Here is a 22,314-nt window from a genome sequence, read left to right on the forward strand (position 1 = left end):
ATAATGCTTTATGTGACCTCGATTCTAGTGTCAACATTTTACCTTTGTCTCTTGCCTTGAAATTGGGTTTGACTAAGTTTACACGCGCTAGAACGATTTGTTCACTAGTGATCATTCTTATGTTCGGGTCAAAGGAGCTTTACATGAGGTACCTGTTAGGATCGGGAATTTCTTTATTCCCGTAGATTTTATTGTCTTAAATATACCCGAGGACCGTGACATTCCCGTTATTTTGGGAAGACCATTTTTGTGCACTGCTGGCGCAATTATCGATGTCGGGGTTGGGACACTTACCTTTCAGGTCGGAGGGGAGGACTTGGTGTTTACTAAGTCTGATGACCCTAGGGAACCCATACACATCACGCCATGTGATGATGTCCCTCATGAAGAGTCCTTTGATATACCGTCCGATAGTCCTTCTAAGTCACATATTGTTGCTGCCGTTATGACACCTCCGCCCCATTCTGGGAGCAAATTGGAGGAACATTTGTTTGTTCTCTCTTTCTACAGTCGCGACGAGTTCAAAGACCAGGGAGGTGAGATGGGTACTCCTAGTTTGAAATCCGGAACTGCCTGGATAGACGACCCAGGAGGAGGTGTTGATAAAGCTACACCGTCTAGGAAAAAGCTGCGTGATGAGGTGATAGATTGGGACCGGATCTTGTGGGAAGTCGTTGTTCTTACATTGCCAATTTGTGGAGACCGGATGTCCGTTTGACGATTCTTTGAAGCTACCGCGTCCCGTCGAGGCCTAGTAGTGGACCAATGATTTGTGGTGTTGGGTGAGAAGAAGAAGGTCGAGTGGGACTGTTGAAGCTAGCGCTACCGGGAGGCAACCCGGCGATTTTATTCTGCATTTTATTTAATTTCAGTTGAATTCTGCTCGTTCGAGTTACTCGATCGAGTAACTTTCTGCTCGATCGACAAAAAAAAAAAAAAAAAAAAAAAAAAAAATCTTACTCGATCGACCGCATTTTTACTCGATCGACCGCTTTTTTACTCGATCGACCACTATTCCTCTCGATCGAGCTGTTTTGGACGCCCATTGCTTGGATAGCTTCTTGTGACGATGTTTCGGAGCTATTAGTGACCTCCCATTTCATGGTCGGTTTGGGGAGGTCCCTTTATTCGCGCTATCTTGTGAGTTTTTTCGCTTTTACTCTCTTCCTCCTTTAGTTTGCATTTTCCTTTCCATGTTTTGGTACAATGGGGGCATTGTACAGTTTGGTTTGGGGAGGTTATGCATCCATATCTGTGTCTGCATGTTGTTTTCATTGCATTTCAGTTATCACGTCTAATTTATGTTTGCATTGTTGTTTATTTTTGTTGAAAATTCAAAATCACATAAAAATTGAAAAAAATTCATAAAAATTCAAAAAATTTCATGTTTATTTTAGCATATAGGTTGAGTCGGAACGGTAGATTTCAATGATGAAATTGCACTATATCTGTCTTTTTGCTTAAGCCTTGCATTGAACTATTATCTTATTAGCTTTGTCTTATTGCATATCTACGAGTTAATGTTTAATTTAGCTGAACATATAGACTTGACACAAATTTTGGCAACCTACTTATAATTTCTAAGATTTAGAGCCATATAAACTGGTGTCATTTGTGACCAGTTTCATGTAGGATTGTGAGTAGTATACTCCTTGCATATCATGTATCATTAATTTGCACATATATGAAATTCAATTGCTTTTTGCCGTCATACATTCGGGTTAGTGGTTGGTGTCACATGCAGGGAGGTGCTTACATTTTCCCTTTTCTTTCATTTTTACCCATTTAACTCCACATTAGCCAAATTTGCCTGTTGACCCTTACCTACATCCCAAATTTAGCCTGCCTTGTCAAGCTAGTTTAGTGTTTGTTTTGCGGTATATATTTCATTGCGCCGAGTTTGGCTCGTATTCTGTTGATTCGGAGTTGGTAATCTAAGAAGAAAAGAAGGTTGATGAAAAGAAAAAGTTGAAAGAAAAGAAAAAAAAAGAGAATTTGAAAAAACAGAAAAAGAAAAAAAAATGAAAAGAAAAATTCGAAAAAGAAAGAAAAAAAAAGATGTTGTTTGTTAGTCGGTTTCACTCCTATGCTTTATCTATATCTTTTGAGGAGTTAGTTCAGTTTGGTTTGGTGAGATTTTATGCCAAGTGAAGGGCATTGTATTTAGTTCATAATTGAGTTGGAAATGGATATGTCTCATATGGTTTTGTTTAGGTACTAGCTTGGCCGCCTATACCTCCACATTCCCATAAATGTTTTGCCTTTCTAACCCATTGCCTCACTTTACCATATTTTTGTAAGCCCCCGGCTGTGACAGGACCTTGTTTGGTTGGAATGTATGTACGGTAGCTAGAATTGTTTATCATATTAGCTGCATGCATGATTATGTAGGTCGTAGTCTAGGTGAGCGACTATATTTCTTTCTTTCTCTTACATATATATGTTCACCCTTTGCTTCATGAGAGAGAGTGACCCGTGAGAGTCCATTGTTTAAGGTCTTGCAAGGTCGACGGTTCAGCTACTTTTATAAACATCCTATAACTCGTTTGCATTTGACTGTTTAGCTATAAGTGTTAGTTTGCTTGCATTAAATTGGCTTAAGTGGGCATTTGAAGCTAGCTCTGAGTTATCTTTTTCCGTTCCAATAGTCTGCATTTAGTTTACTCGAGGACGAGTAAAGGTTTGGTTTGGGGAGATTTGATACGTGCATTTTATATAGTCTTTTTAGCCTATTTTATGCACGTATTTCTATGCTTTTATCGTGGTTTTATGCTACGAAATGCCCCGAATATGCTGCTTTGGTTTGTTTTGTCTTATTTGCAGGAATGAACCCAGAAAGTAATGAAATCAAGCCTTTTACCGTCCGTTTAGCATGCATTTGAAGGAAGAGTGAATTTGGAGCAAGAATGTAGCTATTTTGAGATGCGCAAAGAAGAAAGATAGCTAGGCGAGCAAGGGAAGAACTTCAAGTTGCTAGTGCCTACTTTGGAGAGCCATATCTCGAGTTCTACAACTGATATTCAGGTGATTCCAATTGGAGATGAAAGTTGGTTCTCTTAGCTTTCCAACGCCACCGGAATCGCCCTGTTTGACCAAGTAACGAAGAAATGGCTGCCGTTTGAAGTTCAGTGCGCAAAGCAGGAAAAGTACTCGATCGAGTACATAAATCACTCGATCGAGTACTAGCTACAGCGAGAACAATAGTGTCGAGTACAATTAGATTTTATCTTATGTTTATCTTATATCTAGTTAATAATAAGGATACTACTTAGTATAAATAAGAGTATTTTAGACCTAATAACATCATTCATTCCCTGGACTCGAGAGAGGGACGGACGACGCTTCTTCTTTTTTTCTCTATTTTCGGATTAATTATTATGGTACTTTTCATTCTTCTTTAATCTCTTAATAATTTTTATTGCTTTAATTCCTTCTTCCCTATATTAGTTATCGTAATTACTTTAATTCAATTCTTATTAGTCTTTTATAATCTTTGAATTTCAATTATCTATTTGTTGTTGTTGTTAATTCGATGGTAGTGAATAGCTAATTTTCTCATGCTAAGACTATAGGGGATCCATAATTATGAAGGGAGAGTAATCGATTTATTGGGTTAATACTGGTATTGTCTTTGTTGGTTAAATTTGCGATTAATTGTATCTGTGTCGATTGAGTCGACGCAATTAGGCATTTATTTCTTAGTGATCCTCGACCTGGACCGAAAGGTTGGAAGAGGCGAGACTAGTAGCGAACAATAGGGTATTGCAGTGAGGGCGAAAGTTAAGCTGTTTACACTTTAGGGTGAATTAAGGACCGAAAGGTGACGTTCGCTACCCCTTAGACCATATTTGCATTGACCTGAGACCTAGATTACTTAACTGAACGATTATGGTGAACCGTCTGTCTTTGTTCCTCTTTATATCTGCTTCCTTCTTTTTATTTCCCTCTTCCTTATTCTCTTTAGTTTAGAAAATCACTTTTAAAACCCCCACATTGTGACATCCGACAGACCAAATTAGACAGATATTTAGCAACTTAGCCTCCCTATGGAGATCGACCCTACTTGCTGCTAGCTTCTGTTAGTTGTAACTTAGGTATTTATTTTTGGTACATAACGACCGTATCATTTGGTTTGAAAAGTCATTTATTTTAATGTGTTAATTGATTTGAAAAATCGATTTGAAAATCGAAAAGAACTCGTTTTGAACATGTGTTTTTGAGCTCGATTTTAGCTCGGTTTTTGAGCCCGTTTTCTTTACGAATTGGCACGAATCTCGAGTACACTAACCAACCTAGACCACTACCCATCCAACCCCAGTTCGAACCCCATAACCATGGCCCAAATCCCGTCCCAAATCACCCCCAACAGCCCGCGCAAAACATTAAACAACCCCCCTGTTTTGCAGCTCAATCCCGAGTCCAAAACCCGCTCCAAACACCACCAAAACCCGTGCCCATTAACCCTAACCCATACCCTAATATCCTACCCATATTACCTTACCTTAACCACCAAGAAAACCCCCCATACGAACCCTAGAAAACCCCCCAAAAGCTGCTGGACAGCAGCTATGCTCAGCCGAGCCCGTCTGCCTCTCCTCCCTTTTACCCTACTTTAACTCCTTATAAATACCACCCCTTCACCATACATTCATTCCTCTAAGTTCTCCATACATCTTACCTTCACTCAAAAGCTTTAAACCTCAGAAACAAACCCTAATTGCCTCTCAAAAAACCTCCACAAAACCGACATACAAACTGAAACCGTTTGTGTGTCCTCCTCGAAAAACAATTTGTTCCTCCTTCAAACCTCCATCAAAACTCGAGTTTCTTGTTCCTAATTAACCATATAACATCCATCTACACATTAGACAAAGATTTACGAGCCAAATTGCCCTTGAGAGTACACGAAATCCCTCGAAAAAAGAGTGTTATACACTCTGTTTTGTGTTTGTTCTGTCTGTCAGTTCTGTTTGTGCTCGTTTTTTCGTACCCAATAACTCAAAACGAGCAGGGGTTGCTTTAATATCCCTGTTCTCCTCTCTTTCTAGTTTTCAAAACATCTTTTAAATCGAATTTTCATCATGAAACGAGGGAGAAATCGCTGTTTGAAAGTTGCTGCTGTCAGATTCGATAAAAACGCGGGTTTGCTTTGTTTCTTCGTCGACGACGGCCTCTCGAGATAAAATCTACCATCGATTACGACCCAAGACGGTGTCAACGATACATGTAGGTTGAGGGTGCATCAAATCCTCCTCTTTCTCCTTTTTTTATTTCGTTTTTATGTTTGTTTTTCTTATAGTTTGTTTTGTTTGTTTATCGCTTTTTATTTATCATTTAAATTAACTATGAAACTAGTTTAGTCCGAGTATGAGTTAAAGTACCACCATGAACACCCGCGTTGACTTGAGATGGGAAAAGAAACCGCTACATCAGTCGGTCGTACACCCCCGTCTCATTTACATATCCTCGTGTTCAAGGTAGGGCATTAATAAAACGATTTCTAACTTCGCTCCTCGTTTTTGACCCTTTGTTTGTCTCGGCCAATTCGACACACCCTAGGACCATTCACATGTTAGTTTGACCTCTGATTGTTAACATATGACCTATTTAGGCGACATTCGATCATTTAAATAACCTAATTAGACATGTTAGGGTGCTTCGACATAACTTTTAAAATCAATCGACAATTCTGTAACTTAATGAACGCATCTCTCTCTTTCACCTAATTTCTCGCTAGTATAAGAGTGCGTGATTAGCACCTTCTTATTAACACTCGATGAGTTAACTTAATTAGCAAACTTGACCTAATTTGACCACTTTTAGGCCGTGTAGAATACACCTTTGCGCGACATCCTTCCAATCGATCAACGTTGTTTCTAATTCGTTTTCTAATTTGTTTCCTATCCCGTTTCGCAATCATCTATCTAACCTAATGAACCTGACCTAGGACCTAGGTTTGGACGTGGCTTTGGGCAGTGAGATTTGGCCGTGGCCTTTGGCCTTTCTTGTTTCGTTTGTTTTTCCATCGTTCGTTCTTTATTCGTTTTGTCGCTTGTAAATTGTCGTTTGTTATCGAGTTGTAATTTTCAAGTTAGTTTTCTTTTATCGAGTCAAAACCTCTTCTAAAACCTTAGTCTTGTTTGGTTAGATGGTTGTTCCCCAATGCAAGTAAGAGCGTAGTAAATCGCATGTTGTTTAAAGCAACATGGCCCGATTTATGCTAATGCATGCTTTGGTGCGCGACCCAATGTCTAATTCGATAAGATTAAGTGAAAGCACACATTACGAGGAGTGACCCAAGGCCGTGAGTCATGTAGGCCGTGAGCCACCCCTTTGTGCACGCTTTCCTAGGCCGAATTGGCCATGTGTCGTGTACGGTGTTGTATGTAGCAATTGTATTTAGATCGAGTTGTATCTTTAATTTATTGTTGTGTCGGCATGAAATGCCTGGTTTGTAATAGGTAGATCTCACGGCTCCCCCATTCCCCCTTAAGCCTTGTTTGCTTTGCTTTGTATGTTGTTAGATTAATCAACCCACATGCTAAATTACAACTTTGACAAAGTTAGTTTAGTTGCATCTAAAACGACATAGAAATTGTTGTCACATGTTAGGGTTTAAAACGATGTTTGCATATCATATATCGTAGTAGCTATGACCTTGTTTGAAATCCGATACTTAACTTAGTAGAGGCCGTTATTGACGGGCGGGGTTAGGTGTCCTTATGGGCTTCCTAACACGTACCCTCACCCCTTACTCAAGATCTATGGTTTGTGGATCCGTCTAAATACCATTGGATTACGAGAGTCATTCAAATCGAGTGATATAGGGTACAAGTCTTTATCTTTAATCACTCGTAGTCGATTGGCTTTATGCTTTTCGATGAAAGGTGTAAAGTTGACTTGAACGGTTCCAAGTTCCCATAAAACTTGGTGGCGACTCTAATATGTCTTAATTCGATTCGAAAGAACCTCGAGTCGATTATGCCTAGTGTGGATCCCGCAAACGCAGTTCCCGAGGGCCTTGTCCACAGTAAGTTTCCCTAAGAATTGGTTTATCATACATGTAGTTTAATAGGAAGAATTAAGTCAACTTGTAGGTGTTGTAAAGTCATAAATGACTCGACTTCGGGACCCAAATCTTCTTATGAATTATAAGACATGAACTAACTCAACTCCAACAATAATAATTGCTTGCATCCACATAACTCATTTATGATATCTCACCATGATTCCCTTATGATCCCATGACATCCTAGTATCTTTATTAATTGTTTACATCTCTTAATTTATTGCTTGTTTTACTTTATTGCTTCTATTAGTTTAGACTCACCAACTCCAACCCAAAATCAATTGTGACAACCCTTAGCGCAACGAAGATTAGATTGAACAATACAGATACCTCCGTCCTTTAGGTTCGACCCCGACTTGCTTGCTATGCTAGTAGTTGGGTATAAATGTTTTTGATAGTGGACAACGACACGCTCATCATATGATCAACAAAAAAGCCGCGACACTACATGCTCAGCTACACGGTTCACATCTACTCTAAGATGGATCCGGTCAAATACATCTTCGAAAAACCCGTACTAAACGGAAGGCTGTCTAGATGGACGCTCATGTAATCTGAGTTTGACCTCAAATTAATACCCCTCAAGCTTATCAAGGGAAGGGCAGTCGCCGATTTCCTAGCAGAAAATCTCGTCAACGAGGATCCAACGACCGACACATGGTCACATCTTGACGAGGACATCCTTTGTGCCGACACCGACGCATGGGACCTATACTTCGATAGTGCATCAAACCTGAGAGGCTTGGGGGTAGGAATCCTTCTAATATCACCAGAAGGGGAACATGTTCCGATCTGAGTCAAGCTGGACTTCGCCGTCATCAACAATGCCGCCGAATATGAAGCATCCCTCATCGGCCTACAGGCAGCCATAACATCTGGCATCAAGAGACTGAGGGTCCACGGCGATTCCTCACTCATCATCAATCAGGTGTCCGGATCATGGAAAATCCGAAGCGACAGCTTAGCACCCTACCAAGCAAAAATCAATCAAGAGGCCAAATTCTTCGACCAAGTCGACTACTTCCACTTGCCCCGAGAGGAGAATCAATTTGCTGATGCCCGGCAAAACTTGCCGCGCTCGTTAACATAACTGACGACATGACATCGATGCCCTTATGTGTCGAGAGAAGGAGCGAGCCAGCTCACATCTGCGCCATCAACAACGACGAGAAAAACCATGTCGAACCTTGGTACCAAGCCATCCTCAACTACAAAACCAAAAACGAATTCCCTCCCAACTATGATACAAGAGGACAAAGAGCCATCCGTTTACTTGCATCACAATTCGTGATAAACCAAGAACAACTATACAAAAGAACACCCCAAGGGATTCTTTACCTTTGCATTAACCATCACAAAGCCAAAAGAGTCATGGCAGAGGTCCACGACGGCGAATGCGGCCCTCACATGAGCGCAATGATGCTGACCCAAAAAATCATGCGATTACGCTACTAGTGGACCACCATGGAAGCCGATTGCAAAAACTATGTCAAACATTGCCACAATTGCCAAATCTTCGCCAACATAAAACACATACCACCATACCTTTTATACATCATGACATCACCCTGGCCCTTCTAGACCTGGGGCATCGACATCATCGAAAAGATCAATCCGATAGGCACCAAAGGACACTGCTTCGTCCTCGTCGCCATCGACTACTTCACCAAATGGGTGGAAGCACAGTCATATGCAGTCTTGATCGCCAAACAAGTGGCCAGGTTCATCCAGGACAACATCATCTGCAGATATGGGGTACCCCATGAAATCATCAGCGACTAAGGCTCACTTCCGGGTGGAAACACAAGCCTTGCTGGACAAATACAAAATCAAACGACATCGATCATCCCCCTATCGTCCCAAAACCAACGGAGCGGTAGAGGCAGCAAAGAAAACACTTGTCACCATCATCAAGAAGATGCAAGACAATTACCGCGATTGGCCGAGCAAACTCCCATTCACACTCTGGGGATATCGAAACTCCATTTGAACGCCAACAGGAGCCACACCCTTCTACCTAGCATACGGCATAGAAGCGGTTCAACCGCTAGAATTGGAGGTCTCGTCTCTACGCATCCTACTGGAGAGTCAAGTTCCTGAGGCGGGATGGACCCGTCGAAGGTTCGAACAACGTCCAACTATACCAACGTCCAGATTGTTGGAAAATGTGTCCTCAACAATAGTGCGATCACATGATTTAATATCATAATTAAATCTCATATAAAGAATACGTAAGGGATGATTTAATTATATAGTCAACTGATCAACATTAATCGTTAACGATTGGCTTGCTAGAGTTTGACGTTACTGTCGTAGGACGGTGGTGGTCAGTTGATCCCTTAAGGTCACACCTAAAGGATGATGCCCTTATCTGTAAAGTTGATTAATTGTATGACGATACAAGTTAATCAATTCCTTAAAATTGAACAATTCATTTGTGAGAGAGAATATATTTATCTTATTATAATGGGATTAAATAAGATTTATTTTAGTAATAAAAATGCTTTATTACTAAAATTGTTTATTGTTTGAGAAACAATAGAGATAAGAATGAATGGTTAATTATAATTACAAGATGTTGTGAATTACAATTATATGACCCATTTTATTTATGTGAACAAGTATCACTAGTCAATTTGTTGTATGTAATTTAACTAATTCATAAAATGATATTTATGTGATAAATATGCATTAAATTAATTAATAACATGTAACATACTACATGTGACATATTGTGTGACAAATGACAGATTGACAAAATAAAATGGTATTCCATTTTATGAATTGGATCGAAATGGAGGGAGTTATGGTAGATAGTGGTTGATTATTTTATGGGATAAAATGCATGTAATCATGCCTACACTACATGTCTTACACACCTACTCTTATTTGTCTTACACACAACCTATTTCTTGTGAAGACCAAAAGAAAAAAGAAAGATGTCATTCCTTGGCCTATTTGCATGCTCCCCTCCCACCGTGGCCTCCTCTTAATATAAGAGAATTGTTCTCTTATTTTTAACACGCTATTCATTCATTGTTGTTCACATGCAAACTCTCTCATACTTTGTTTTATGTTTCTCAAAAACTAGAGAAATGATAATCTAAACTGTTCAATCACATTACTAATATTATTAGTGTAATATATGAGTATTAGTAATCAATTTTAAGGTAAACTACTAAACAAAAATCTAGCACATATTATTTAGTAGAGATAAGGGATAATCTTGGGTGCAATCAAGAGGAGTGGCTTCTATACTTGGAGTCTTTGGAGGATCATCCTAATACTCATCATAGATCAAGAACAAGTGAAGGTAGGAGACCTTACTTGTGCCCACAAAACCAAAATTAACAATGTAAGGGACATTGTTTTCTTATAAATCTCTTATTTTGTTATGCATGCACTAGATCTAAAGAACAAATAATTAATAAGTTAATTAGTTCATTATTAGAGGAGTCTAATAAGAGGTACATAAATCTAACAAGTGGTATCAGAGCATAAGGATGTTGCATGCATAATCGGTTATTGTTTTTCCGAGTCAAAATGTTAACATATAAAACTAAAAATTTGAGTTTTATGAAGATAAAGCCACGAAAATTTTTGAATGTTATATATTCTGGTCCTAAAATGTGTTTAGGTCATTTTTATGAATTATGGAAATTTATTGCTCATTTTAATGATTTTTAGTGATTTTATTACATTTTTATGACTAAAATGAACTTTTATTCACTAAAATAAGTTAACCTTCACTACTGGCCGTGGTATTTTAGTATGACCTCACATGAATATTTTATGTATTGCATGTAAAATATCATATTAATGTGATTAATATTTTATGATTTATGAATTTTTAGTGTAAAAATGGCATAAATGGAGGTTAAAATGACTAAAAATGGTTAAACTTATTCTATGACCTTGAAATTTTTATATGACTTCACATGCATATTTTACAAGTTGTGTGAAAAATATAGTATTAATTGGATTAATATTGCATGGTTTATGATTTTTATGAGATAAAAATGGATTAAAAAGAGGTAAAATGGTTAAAAATAGTTAAATTTGGAATTGGTCCATGGAACTTTAATATGATGTCACATACATAATTTTCAGAGTGTATGTAAAATTCGAGATTAAATGATCTCATTTAGCATGATTTATGAATTTTTAGTGTAAAAATGACATAAATAGTGACTATTTTAGCATAAATAGCTAAAACGAATTGCATGGCATGAGAAAATTATTTTAGGTTGCATAAATATTCCACTAATAAGATCTAAGGTTGTAAAATTGATTGGATTAATTTTGGATACTTTAGATGTTTTATGAAATAAAACCGACAAAATGCAACTATATTTTCTCAAAATTAATTCAAAAATTTTAACCATTATTTTTTGACATTATAAGTGTCATGGAAATATTCCAGAATGTTCAAAAATTTAAAATTTAAATTTTGAAATTATTGTAATTTAATTTGGATTTATTTCATATAAATGATGATTTTAAGGTCAAATATGAGCATAAAAAATTAAATCAAGTTGAATTATTGTTAAAAATTGAGTGATGTCTAATTTTTGAGTCCTAAGAGTGTTAGGATAATTAACTTGAGCTTAGATGTGATTTAAGTGTTAATTTGTGATTTTAAGAAGTTACGATCACGCATTTCCATAAAACCGGGTTATATATACGATATAAGTTAAATAGGGCGATTTGGCACATAATTTGGCATGATAGGTACGTATTATAATGCTGCATATTTCAATTGTTGAATGTCTTTTATTTATATAATTTTGAATTATGTAATTTTATCTTAGTATGGCCTTAGTTTTAATCGATATTACCCGTAATGAAAGGGAATATTGATTCGGTTGTAATTTAATGTGATCTCGTATCACTTTTATTTTTACTAGTTTTTCCATTTTAAAAATGTATAATAGGAATAGCTTTGTATTTTTATTATTATTTGTAATTATGGAATTGCTTCAAGACGGTGCCATTCGGAAAGGTGATCCGACGAAGACGGTGTTCTTGGGAGGCATGTCACTTGAATATTCAAGGGACCAAAGGAGTTCGTTTCCGAATATGTAATAGATTATTTGATTTTCTATTTTTAGGAAGGCCATACTAGGAATTTTATTTATTGCTTTGCATTTCTTTTAATATGTTACATGCATTGCCAAATCGCCATAACAACACATGCATATCATATCGAGTCATCGACCGTGTCAATTACAATTATCATAGTTCACCGCTTTAGTTCACTTAAAACGTGATAGATAATAAATTGACAAGACCTCTCACATATAAAATAATTGAGAATTAGCCTTACCAAATAGTAGAAACCATGAATCCCAATTTCATAAGTAAGTAGGCTCTGCTCACCGGGGTACTAAACTTGTTACGTTGGGTAAGTGGATAATAAAATGTTATTACATCGAAATTTGGATTGAGCTCAACGGAAGTATTCGTGACCGTAGTCGCATGTGTTCCGGGCGAAAGATGAAAATTAGAGTAATTTTTATCGACCGAGAGTTCTAGAAGTAGAATCGATTAAGAGGTTAATCCACCGAGTTATATTAATAAGGGATGACTCGGCTCACCGTACCCGTATTAATATGAATTTGGATCTCGGAATCATTTATAATAGTTGGGTAGAGGTCACTATATAAATGCAATACTTGTTTACAAGTATTATTAAAATGATAGATGTTAATTATTTCCTTTATTTCCATTTTTGTAGTTAATTTTACGCAATGAATTCATCTAATACTCCTACACCAATCACCATTGATACATGGCTCCAATAATTCGATGAAAAGTGCTCCGAGTATGACAATGATACGATTAGAGAATTACGCGTTGGCATTGGTCAGGATGGAAATTTTTGCTTCTTTACCACCTCCACACCACCCACTCCAATATTAATGCCCACCACTTTGGTAAGAAAATCTTGTGAAGAAAATCTCAGTAAACCAAGGGCATCCTTGTTTGAAGAAACAAGGAGAAATATTAAATTCAGTGGGAATTCTAGCAAGAGTGTCCTTGCAACTGAAAGGAGTATTGATATTATTAAAGGAAAGGCAAAGATGGGTGAGAAACCCAAACCTGATAACGAATTGGAAATGGATAGTAAGACTACCAAAACCAAGACCAAGAAGGGTGCCCAATCCTATAAGGAATGTCATTATTGTAATGACATGGGCCATTGGAAACGAAATTACCCAAAGTATTTGGGAGATATCAAAGTTGGACTTATTACTCCAAGTGGGACTTGGAAATGTGGGAAAGCTAAACAAGAGTGATATAAATCTCCGACAAGGAAATGTAGCTAGGGTAGCCGCCACTTCAAGAGGGACTTGTGTACTTGTTTTAGCTAATAACTTTGAGTTGTAATCAACATAATGGTGATTATGTACCCATTTTGTCTAAAACATTATTTCCATTTCTATGTTAGACATGAAAGGATTTGTATTTTGTTGAAAATAGACATGGATGTGAGCCATGTCACTTATCTTTATGATATACAAGTTTTAGACACTTCTAACTCAAGCAAAGATATCTTCATAATACGATCCAAAAGACTCAAACTTTTAATTCAAATGATTTGTACATTTGGCTTTTTCAAATAGGTTACATAAATGAGAAACGCACTAAAGGCTAGTGTTAACTATATTTATTGGACCATTTGATTTTCAATCATATGGAATATGCGAATCTTGTCTCCTCCGCAAAATGATTTGCACTCCCTTTAGTGGTAAAGGGACACGAGCAAGAAATTTGTAGGAACTAATACATGCTGATGTATGTGTTCTAATGAGCATCACCTCAAGGAGAATTTATGACTACTTCGTCACTTTTACCAATGATTTAAGTAGATATGGGTATATTTACTTAATCAAGTATAAAGTGAAGCATTTGAGAAATTTGAGAAATTTCTAAATGACGTAGAGAACCAATTGAACAAAGTACTAAAGCATTACGATTCGATCGTAGTGGCAAAGATCTAAGTAATGAATTTGATTTATTAAATATGGATTATGACCTAGTGTCACTACCCATAAGATCAAACTAAAATGAGTCGGTTTGAGTTATTGAACTCAATTTAGGGAATTTGCAATCCAAAACGGACAAGTAATTCTAAGCGGATGGTCAACCAGGAAATACCTGAAATAGAGAGTCTATTTAACATATGACATGGATCAAACTGGCATATTACATGAATCAAACTGCCATGATAGGGATGGCTTTTTGAAAGCTAATGCATAGTCTAGATAAAATCCTAATACTCCACCATATATATGTTTATAACTCACAAAGCTATCTCTCAAGAAGATAGATGTATTTCTGAGAGATAGAGTGGGAGTAGATTAGATCGTCACAAACATGTCTTATAGTGCTGCTTTGTGAAAGTATTAGAACTATAGAGTGGGAGTATAGTTGAACTATAATCTATAAAGATAGAGTGGGAGCATAGTTCAGTGGGAGTTTATCGCACATGTCTTATTGGTTAAAGTATTACTTTGTGAAAGCAATGGTATTATAACCTTGTCCCAAATCGACCTTGTTATATACGAGCCATAGCATTACAATCAGAAATTTTTTACTCAAGAGTAGATTTACTTTAAGGCGAGGGTCTCCTTAAAGGTGAATAGAGCTTTAGAGTACTCAAATGCATAAGATTGACATAAAGATGTTGATCAAGATAAATTATGTTAGGAATTGTCGCATTTCATTTTAATGAATAATGGCAAATGATAATTAAAATTCGCTTTTCTAAAATGGGAATTTAGAGAAGGGAGTGTTTGGAACACAAAACCTTAGATAAAGATCTAAGAATCCTAACATATTATGCATAACTTTCTTAAGTGATCCTAGAATGGTCTTAAGCAAGTATTGAAGGATTATACTTTTCATTAATGTGATAATAGTGAATGGTTTCATTCACATGATTGAAGAATCATGATTATACATGAAGTTAAGTGGGAGCCAGAATCATTTTCCCATGTCTTATATGATTGATAACATATTACTTATTGAGAATAATGTACCAATGCTCTCTTCTGTGAAAGAGTGATTGGAGACTTGGAAAAGGGTGCAAAGTATTCTAGATTTTGAATCTATGAGAGAGAATATTAGCATAGAATTGAGAGTCTTATGAGGATAAGATCTTTCGTATCTGTTTAACATTAACAAGGTTGAATAGGTTATTCATGGTGATGAGAGTGGAATTACTATGATGGAGTCATGGTCATTCACTGAACCTATTAAGTTGTTGATCACATGAAATCGATTGCTAATGTTTCCGCCATTAGAACGATCATGTATGCCATTAAATGTACACGCCGTAATGAATCATATGCTTGGAGCATGATGAGTCAATAACAAGTTAATTCATAAGATGGTCTTGTGGAAGCCTTAAGGAACATCCTTGAGATTCTTGAGAAGAATTAAGGATTCGTTCATATGTTTGGATGATAAACTAAGTTTGGTTTTGAAGGGTTGCACAAACTTTAGTTTCCAAAACCAAAAGGGATTTGTTGAAATCCTAGGATGTCTTATTGACTTGGGAGTAAGAGACTAGAAAAGTGTTTTAGTTTCACGCATTGCAAATTCTACAAAAGGAATCTAAGTAGGTTGTGATAAAATGGTCAACGTAGGGATTAAGAGTGAATCCCTCAACAAATGACTTTGTCACAAGTTATGCGATAACAGTGGGAGCATCTTTCAAGTAAAAGAGCCCAAGTCTAGCAAGAAAACTACACAAATACTTAGAAATGAATTCAAGTTATTAGAAATAACATTGAATTAAAGGAAATATCAATTGACAAAGTTGGAATATATGGATATAGGGTATATCCACTTGCCAAGCTTTTATTGCATTTTAACTAGTGTTAATAATACACTAAAGATTATAAGATATGAAGTAGTAATAGTGTATTGACTATTCATATATGATAATCGCATTTATCGTTTGAGTTTCATTAAACTCACCCGTTACCTTGTCGTATCCGAATGGGTTGTAGAGACAAATTGAACCCCATTAAAGTGAACTGGATTGACATGGCATTCGCCCCTAGTTACTTATATGAGGTGACGTCTCGAAGTGACTAGAGTGTGATGCGATTGATGGCAAATTCAAGTGCCATAGAGTCATACGGGATGACTAGTCGATCATATAGGCAGACTGTATGGGACACTCTGTTGAGCAGTGACCGCTTATAGAGTTCTGGTAATTTATAAAGCCTGGTTGTGGCAAGAGCTACTATAGTATTCTTGTGAGTCAATTCTTTTAACTAGAGACTATTCGCCCAAGTTGGCACAAATTTCTGATTAGCTTTTATTTATACTCTACGACTGTCATAAATGAAGTCAAACTGGGTATATTTTGGGTTATGATGAACTATGGCTGAGCGAAGGGAATAGTGTGATAGGAATTGTCCACCCCTTGTCAGGGTTGTTTGAAATCTCAAGGCCACTCGAGGAGCAGTTAACTGGAAATGTGTGGCCACGCTCGGAAGGTATATATGGTAGATAATTCCGGTCAGACAGTTACTCTCCCGATCGAGGAAACCGCTCAAGATACGATCAAGTGCAAGTACGACCTGCAAGACATCTTGCATTGAGTGGGAGATTGTAATAGGATAAGAGAATTGGTGACGCACACTTGTCTCGGACAAGTGGGAGATTGTTGGAAAATGTGTCCTCAACAATAGTGCGATCACATGATTTAATATCATAATTAAATCTCATATAAAGAATACGTAAGGGATGATTCAATTATATAGTCAACTGATCAACATTAATCGGTAACGATTGGCTTGCTAGAGTTTGACGTTAATGTCGTAGGACGGTGGTAGTCAGTTGATCCCTTAAGGTCACACCTAAAGAATGATGCCCTTATCTGTAAAGTTGATTAATTATATGACGATACAAGTTAATCAATTCCTTAAAATTGAACAATTCATTTGTGAGAGAGAATATATTTATCTTATTATAATGGGATTAAATAAGATTTATTTTAGTAATAAAAATGCTTTATTACTAAAATTGTTTATTGTTTGAGAAACAATAGAGATAAGAATGAATGGTTAATTATAATTACAAGATGTTGTGAATTACAATTATATGACCCATTTTATTTATGTGAACAAGTATCACTAGTCAATTTGTTGTATGTAATTTAATTAATTCATAAAATGATATTTATGTGATAATTATGCATTAAATTAATTAATAACATGTAACATACTACATGTGACATATTGTGTGACAAATGACAAGTTGACAAAATAAAATGGTAGTCCATTTTATGAAGTGGACCGAAATGGAGGGAGTTATGGTAGATTGTGGTTGATTATTTTATGGGATAAACTGCATGTAATCATGTCTACACTACATGTCTCACACACCTACTCTTATTTGTCTTACACAACCTATTTCTTGTGAAGACCAAAAGCAAAAAGAAATATGCCATTCCTTGGCCTATTTGCATGCTCCCACCGTGGCCTCCTCTTAATATTATAGAATTATTCTCTTATTTTTAACACACTATTCATTCATTGTTGTTCACATGCAAACTCTCTCATACTTTGTTTTATCTTTCTCAAAAACTAGAGAAATGATAATCTAAATTGTTCAATCACATTACTAATATTATTAGTGTAATATATGAGTATTAGTAATCAATTTTAAGGTAAACTACTAAACAAATATCTAGCACATATTATTTAGTAGAGATAAGGGATAATCTTGGGTGCAATCAAGAGGAATGGCTTCTATACTTGGAGTCTTTGGAGGATCATCCTAATACTCATCATAGCTCAAGAACAAGTGAAGGTAGGAGACCTTACTTGTGCCCACAAAACCGAAATTAACAATGTAAGGGACATTTTTTTCTTTTAAATCTCTTATTTTGTTATGCATGCACTAGATCTAAAGAACAAATAATTAAGAAGTTAATTAGTTCATTATTAGAGGAGTCTAATAAGATGTACATAAACCTAACACCGGGGAGGCCCGATATCATGGCAAAGTCCTCTAAGGTGACACCGACCTCCCCAAACTCCATGTGGAACGACGATCTCGTGTCCCAATAACGGTCCAACATGGCGCGGATCAGACACAGGTTCGACCTAATCGAAGCCCTGTGAATATCACGCCAAGCAGCCATCAACGGCCCCATAGCTGACCTCTCTATCAACGCCCTCGTACCGGCCCGGTGAACGTCGTGGAAACCCAAACAAGTCGAGAAGCCTGAGAAAGTCCTCATGGTAGCAATCTCCTGAAATTAGAAAACAAACAACGTCAGAATACCTATTCAGGTCTGAAACAGCAAAACAAACAAAAGCAAGACAAAGCATTAAACTTACCGAGCCCTCATGTGCACGGTAGGAGAGGTGAGTGCCTGGCCGCAGTAACAGCTGGCTACCGTCAAAACCCTTAGCCCAGGTAGGCGCTGCCCGCAGGTTCAACTTCCGCGGAGCTGTAACCTGTCTGGCATCCCAGCCCGCGACGTAAGCGTCATCCTCTTCCGTCTCCACTCTCCGTCTCTTCAGCCCGCGAGACTCCACACGACGGGGAGGAGGCCTCTAAACAACCCTAATGACGTTCTGAAGCTCCCGTCTAGTGGGCCGAGGACCCCTCCTCCTAACGGTACTAACCCTCCTCCCGGAGGTACCGGCCTCATGCCCTGTCTGAGCCCTCCCAGCACCAACAGCCTCAACAACAGGCTCGTCCCGAGCCCTAGCGGCTCCCTCAGCCCTAACGACCTCCTCGGTGGGCTCCTCCTCGGAAGCGTCCTCTACCACCACCTTAGGTGCACTCGCCGGATTACTAACCGGTCCGGTCCCAAACAAGACCTCTAATGTCTCCGCAACGGACCCAGTGAGCCTAGAACACTCCCCTGCAATCAGGATAAAACAAAAATGTCAGCCGAAATCTCGGCATTACGACGGCACAAAATGGACAAATCCAAAAAAACACACCAGCAAAACACGGGCAAACCCGCCCAAACCCAACCAAAAAAACACAACAAAACACTTCACAAAAACACACAAAAACGACTCGCCCTTCTTTTCAAGCAAAAGACGAGTCAAAACAACAGCAAAAATTTTCAAAAATCACCCAACACCTCAAGGCCCACACAAGGCCCGCAAAACAATAGAAAAAATTCCTGACGCAGTTGGGTATTCTTTTCACAGCTCAAAAAGGCAATTTTACGCCAATTCGGGCACAAACAGGTCAAAAATTCAAAAAACGACCAGAACAATACAACGTGATTTAATCACGTCTCAAAGTGACCTAAACTACCATTAAGGTCTATTTTAAGATAAACTGACTCAATTTGAGCTCAAACAGACGCTTATTTCGTCAGACATAAGACCGTCGCAAAAGGCAAAAACTCAAATTTTTGCCCACAACACCCAACGAAGGTTCAATATGGCAAACACGGTCTACCCTGACTACAATACAACCTAGTAGGGCACACAACTCAAGCAAACAAACTTGGCATTGTGAAATAAGACGGTTTTCTCCTCTCATTCACGTTTTTCGAGCATAGGGAACGGAAACGGGGACCAAAATGCAAACTAAAAGCACCCCTATACTCCTAAACAGGTTTCTAACCTAATGCAATCATCAATTTTGTTGGAGCTAGTGTCCTCCACAGTTAATGTGATAACATGTATAAATCTCTTACAGGTTCACAGGGTATACTTAGTATTTTATCAGTTGATTAACGTTTACTAATAACGGTTGACTTGCTAGAAGTTTGACGTTATTATCATACTGATGGCGGTGATCAACTGGTCCCTAAAAGTCACACCTAAAGGATGTGTTTGAGAGATGTGAATATATGAAAATGTAATCACATTGATGCCTTATATGACTAGAAGGTTAGTCCATGTATTTGACTAAAAAGTTAGTCAATGTGATGATGAGACGATTATTTAATACAATTAAATAATATCAGCTGAGACGAATTAATTGTTAATTCGTAAATTGAATATAAACTGTTATATTTAATTAATGTATATAATGTTAGCTTAAACGAATTAAGATGTTAATTCGTAATTAAACGTAAACGGTTATATTTAATTAGCAAATTATAAATATGCGATATTTATAGTTAATGTATATATTATACGAAATTGTCATAATAAATGTTGACAGACCGGAATTAATAAATCGACTACAAACGGTAGTGTGTGGACTTATTAATATGTGACGACATATATGACAATTGATTTATATACACATTTTATACAAATATGATAACAACCAAAATAAGAAGATTTTCTTCTTATTCCTTTTGGGTTGTTACCCGGTTTAAGGAAGAGAAAAAGGAGAAAAAAAGATCTTCCCCTTTTCCCTCAATATACACGGTTATAATAGGGAGAGGGAGTATTATTTTTTCTCACTTCTTTTTGACCTAATTCTCACATCACAAAAAACCCTAAAATCATTAGAAATTGGGGATCTCATTCTAGCAAAAAGAGAGGCATTTCTCAAAGCATTTTGGGTGCAACAATTAGGAGAATATCGATCTCGATATTTGTTCTTAGGCCTAATTGCTAGGACCAAAGGTTAAATCTAATCTCTATACTTTTGTTTATGCAATTTCGTTTATGACTCGTAATTTCATAATTATAATTTCGTTATAATCCGAATTTCTTAATGAAGTATACCGATATTTCCCACAAGTGGTATCAGAGCATAGGCCACGAAATTATTTTATATTATTTTCATAAATGGATTTAAACAAAAAAAAAAATTTGAAAGAAAAAAAAAAACTTTCGGCCGTGGCAAATTTTTTTGCCGAGAGGTTTTTTTTTTATGCTTTGTTTCCATTTTGATTTATTGATATTGTTATTTTAATATGTTAAGATGATAATATGATAAATTTGTAGATGTTTTGGTTTAATAGGAATTAAATTAAAATGTAAATGGAAATCGTTTAGATTGTTGATGTTCATTTGTTTTTGCTATATATTTTTGGTAACATGTGAGCTTTTTGTATTTCATATAATCAAAAATATTACAATATCATCCATTTTCAGATTTCATCATAGAGACTAAGTACAAAAATTACAACGTATATGTAATCTACTTAGCCAATCACAGTCATTAGCCTTCACCACAGTAGACATTTTGTAAATCAGTCTGTTATGCACTTGCTGTGAGATTCTGGACACCAAATTTTCAGGCCTGCTAATCTGAAGAGTTAACCTGCAATTGTTTCTCTCATTCAATATCATGTAGAATGTAACCAGGCTTGCCATTCTACAAGTCTTCCTTCTCAGCTTCGATTAGAATTGAGTAGAACCAGTAAAACTAATATGAAACCTTTCCTCAACACCAGCAATAACCCTAGAACTGTAAACACACTCAGCAAAAAGATGTTCATGCGTTCCTCTCCCACTTCACATAGGATACATCTATCACTTAAGCAGATACCCATCCTGTGAAGCTTACATCTGGTATTAAGAGCCTTTTTCTGAATCAACCAAGCAATAAAAGAATGCTTGGGTAGCAGCCAATTATCCCACACATCCTTATACCAAAGGACAGGGGGGTGTGAACCCTGCATCCAATGGTAGCCAGCACTGACAGTGTAACCACCAGGAGAAGCTATCCAGGTATTACCTTGATAACCACCCTCAAGAAGACCTCTAACACGGCAAATATTCCTCCAGTTCCAATTAGAATCAAGAGGAGGCTGATAATTCACCCAATCTGTTCCTTTCATATAGACATGGTCTATCCAGAGCACTCACAATCTATCTGCCTTGGTATACAACCAATGAACAAGCTTACCTACACTTGCTACATTCCACACCCCTGCATTCTGAATACCCAGACCACCCTCCTTCTTACTGAAGCAAACATCATGCCAAGATACCAAAGGTGTTCTGTTATATTCTGACTCACCACACCACAGAAAATTCCTACAAATTGCTTCTATTCTCTTGATGACTCCCTTAGGAATCAGAAAAATAGAAGCCCAATAATTATGAAGGGTATTGAAAACAGAATTGATTAGCACAAGTCTACCAGCATAGCTTAGCTTCCTTTCCCCAATCCCTCTAACTTTGGAAACAATCTTCTCAATTAACACATTACAATCTTCTTTATTCAGTCTACCAGGTTGGATAGGTATTCCCAGATATTTAAATAGAAGTTTCCCTTCCTGGTAACCAGAAACCTGGATAATGTCAGTCTTTAAACTATCAGTGACTCCACAGAACACA

The sequence above is a fragment of the Silene latifolia genome, unplaced genomic scaffold (assembly GCF_048544455.1).
Source record: "Silene latifolia isolate original U9 population unplaced genomic scaffold, ASM4854445v1 scaffold_88, whole genome shotgun sequence".
NCBI classification, from domain to species: domain Eukaryota; kingdom Viridiplantae; phylum Streptophyta; class Magnoliopsida; order Caryophyllales; family Caryophyllaceae; genus Silene; species Silene latifolia.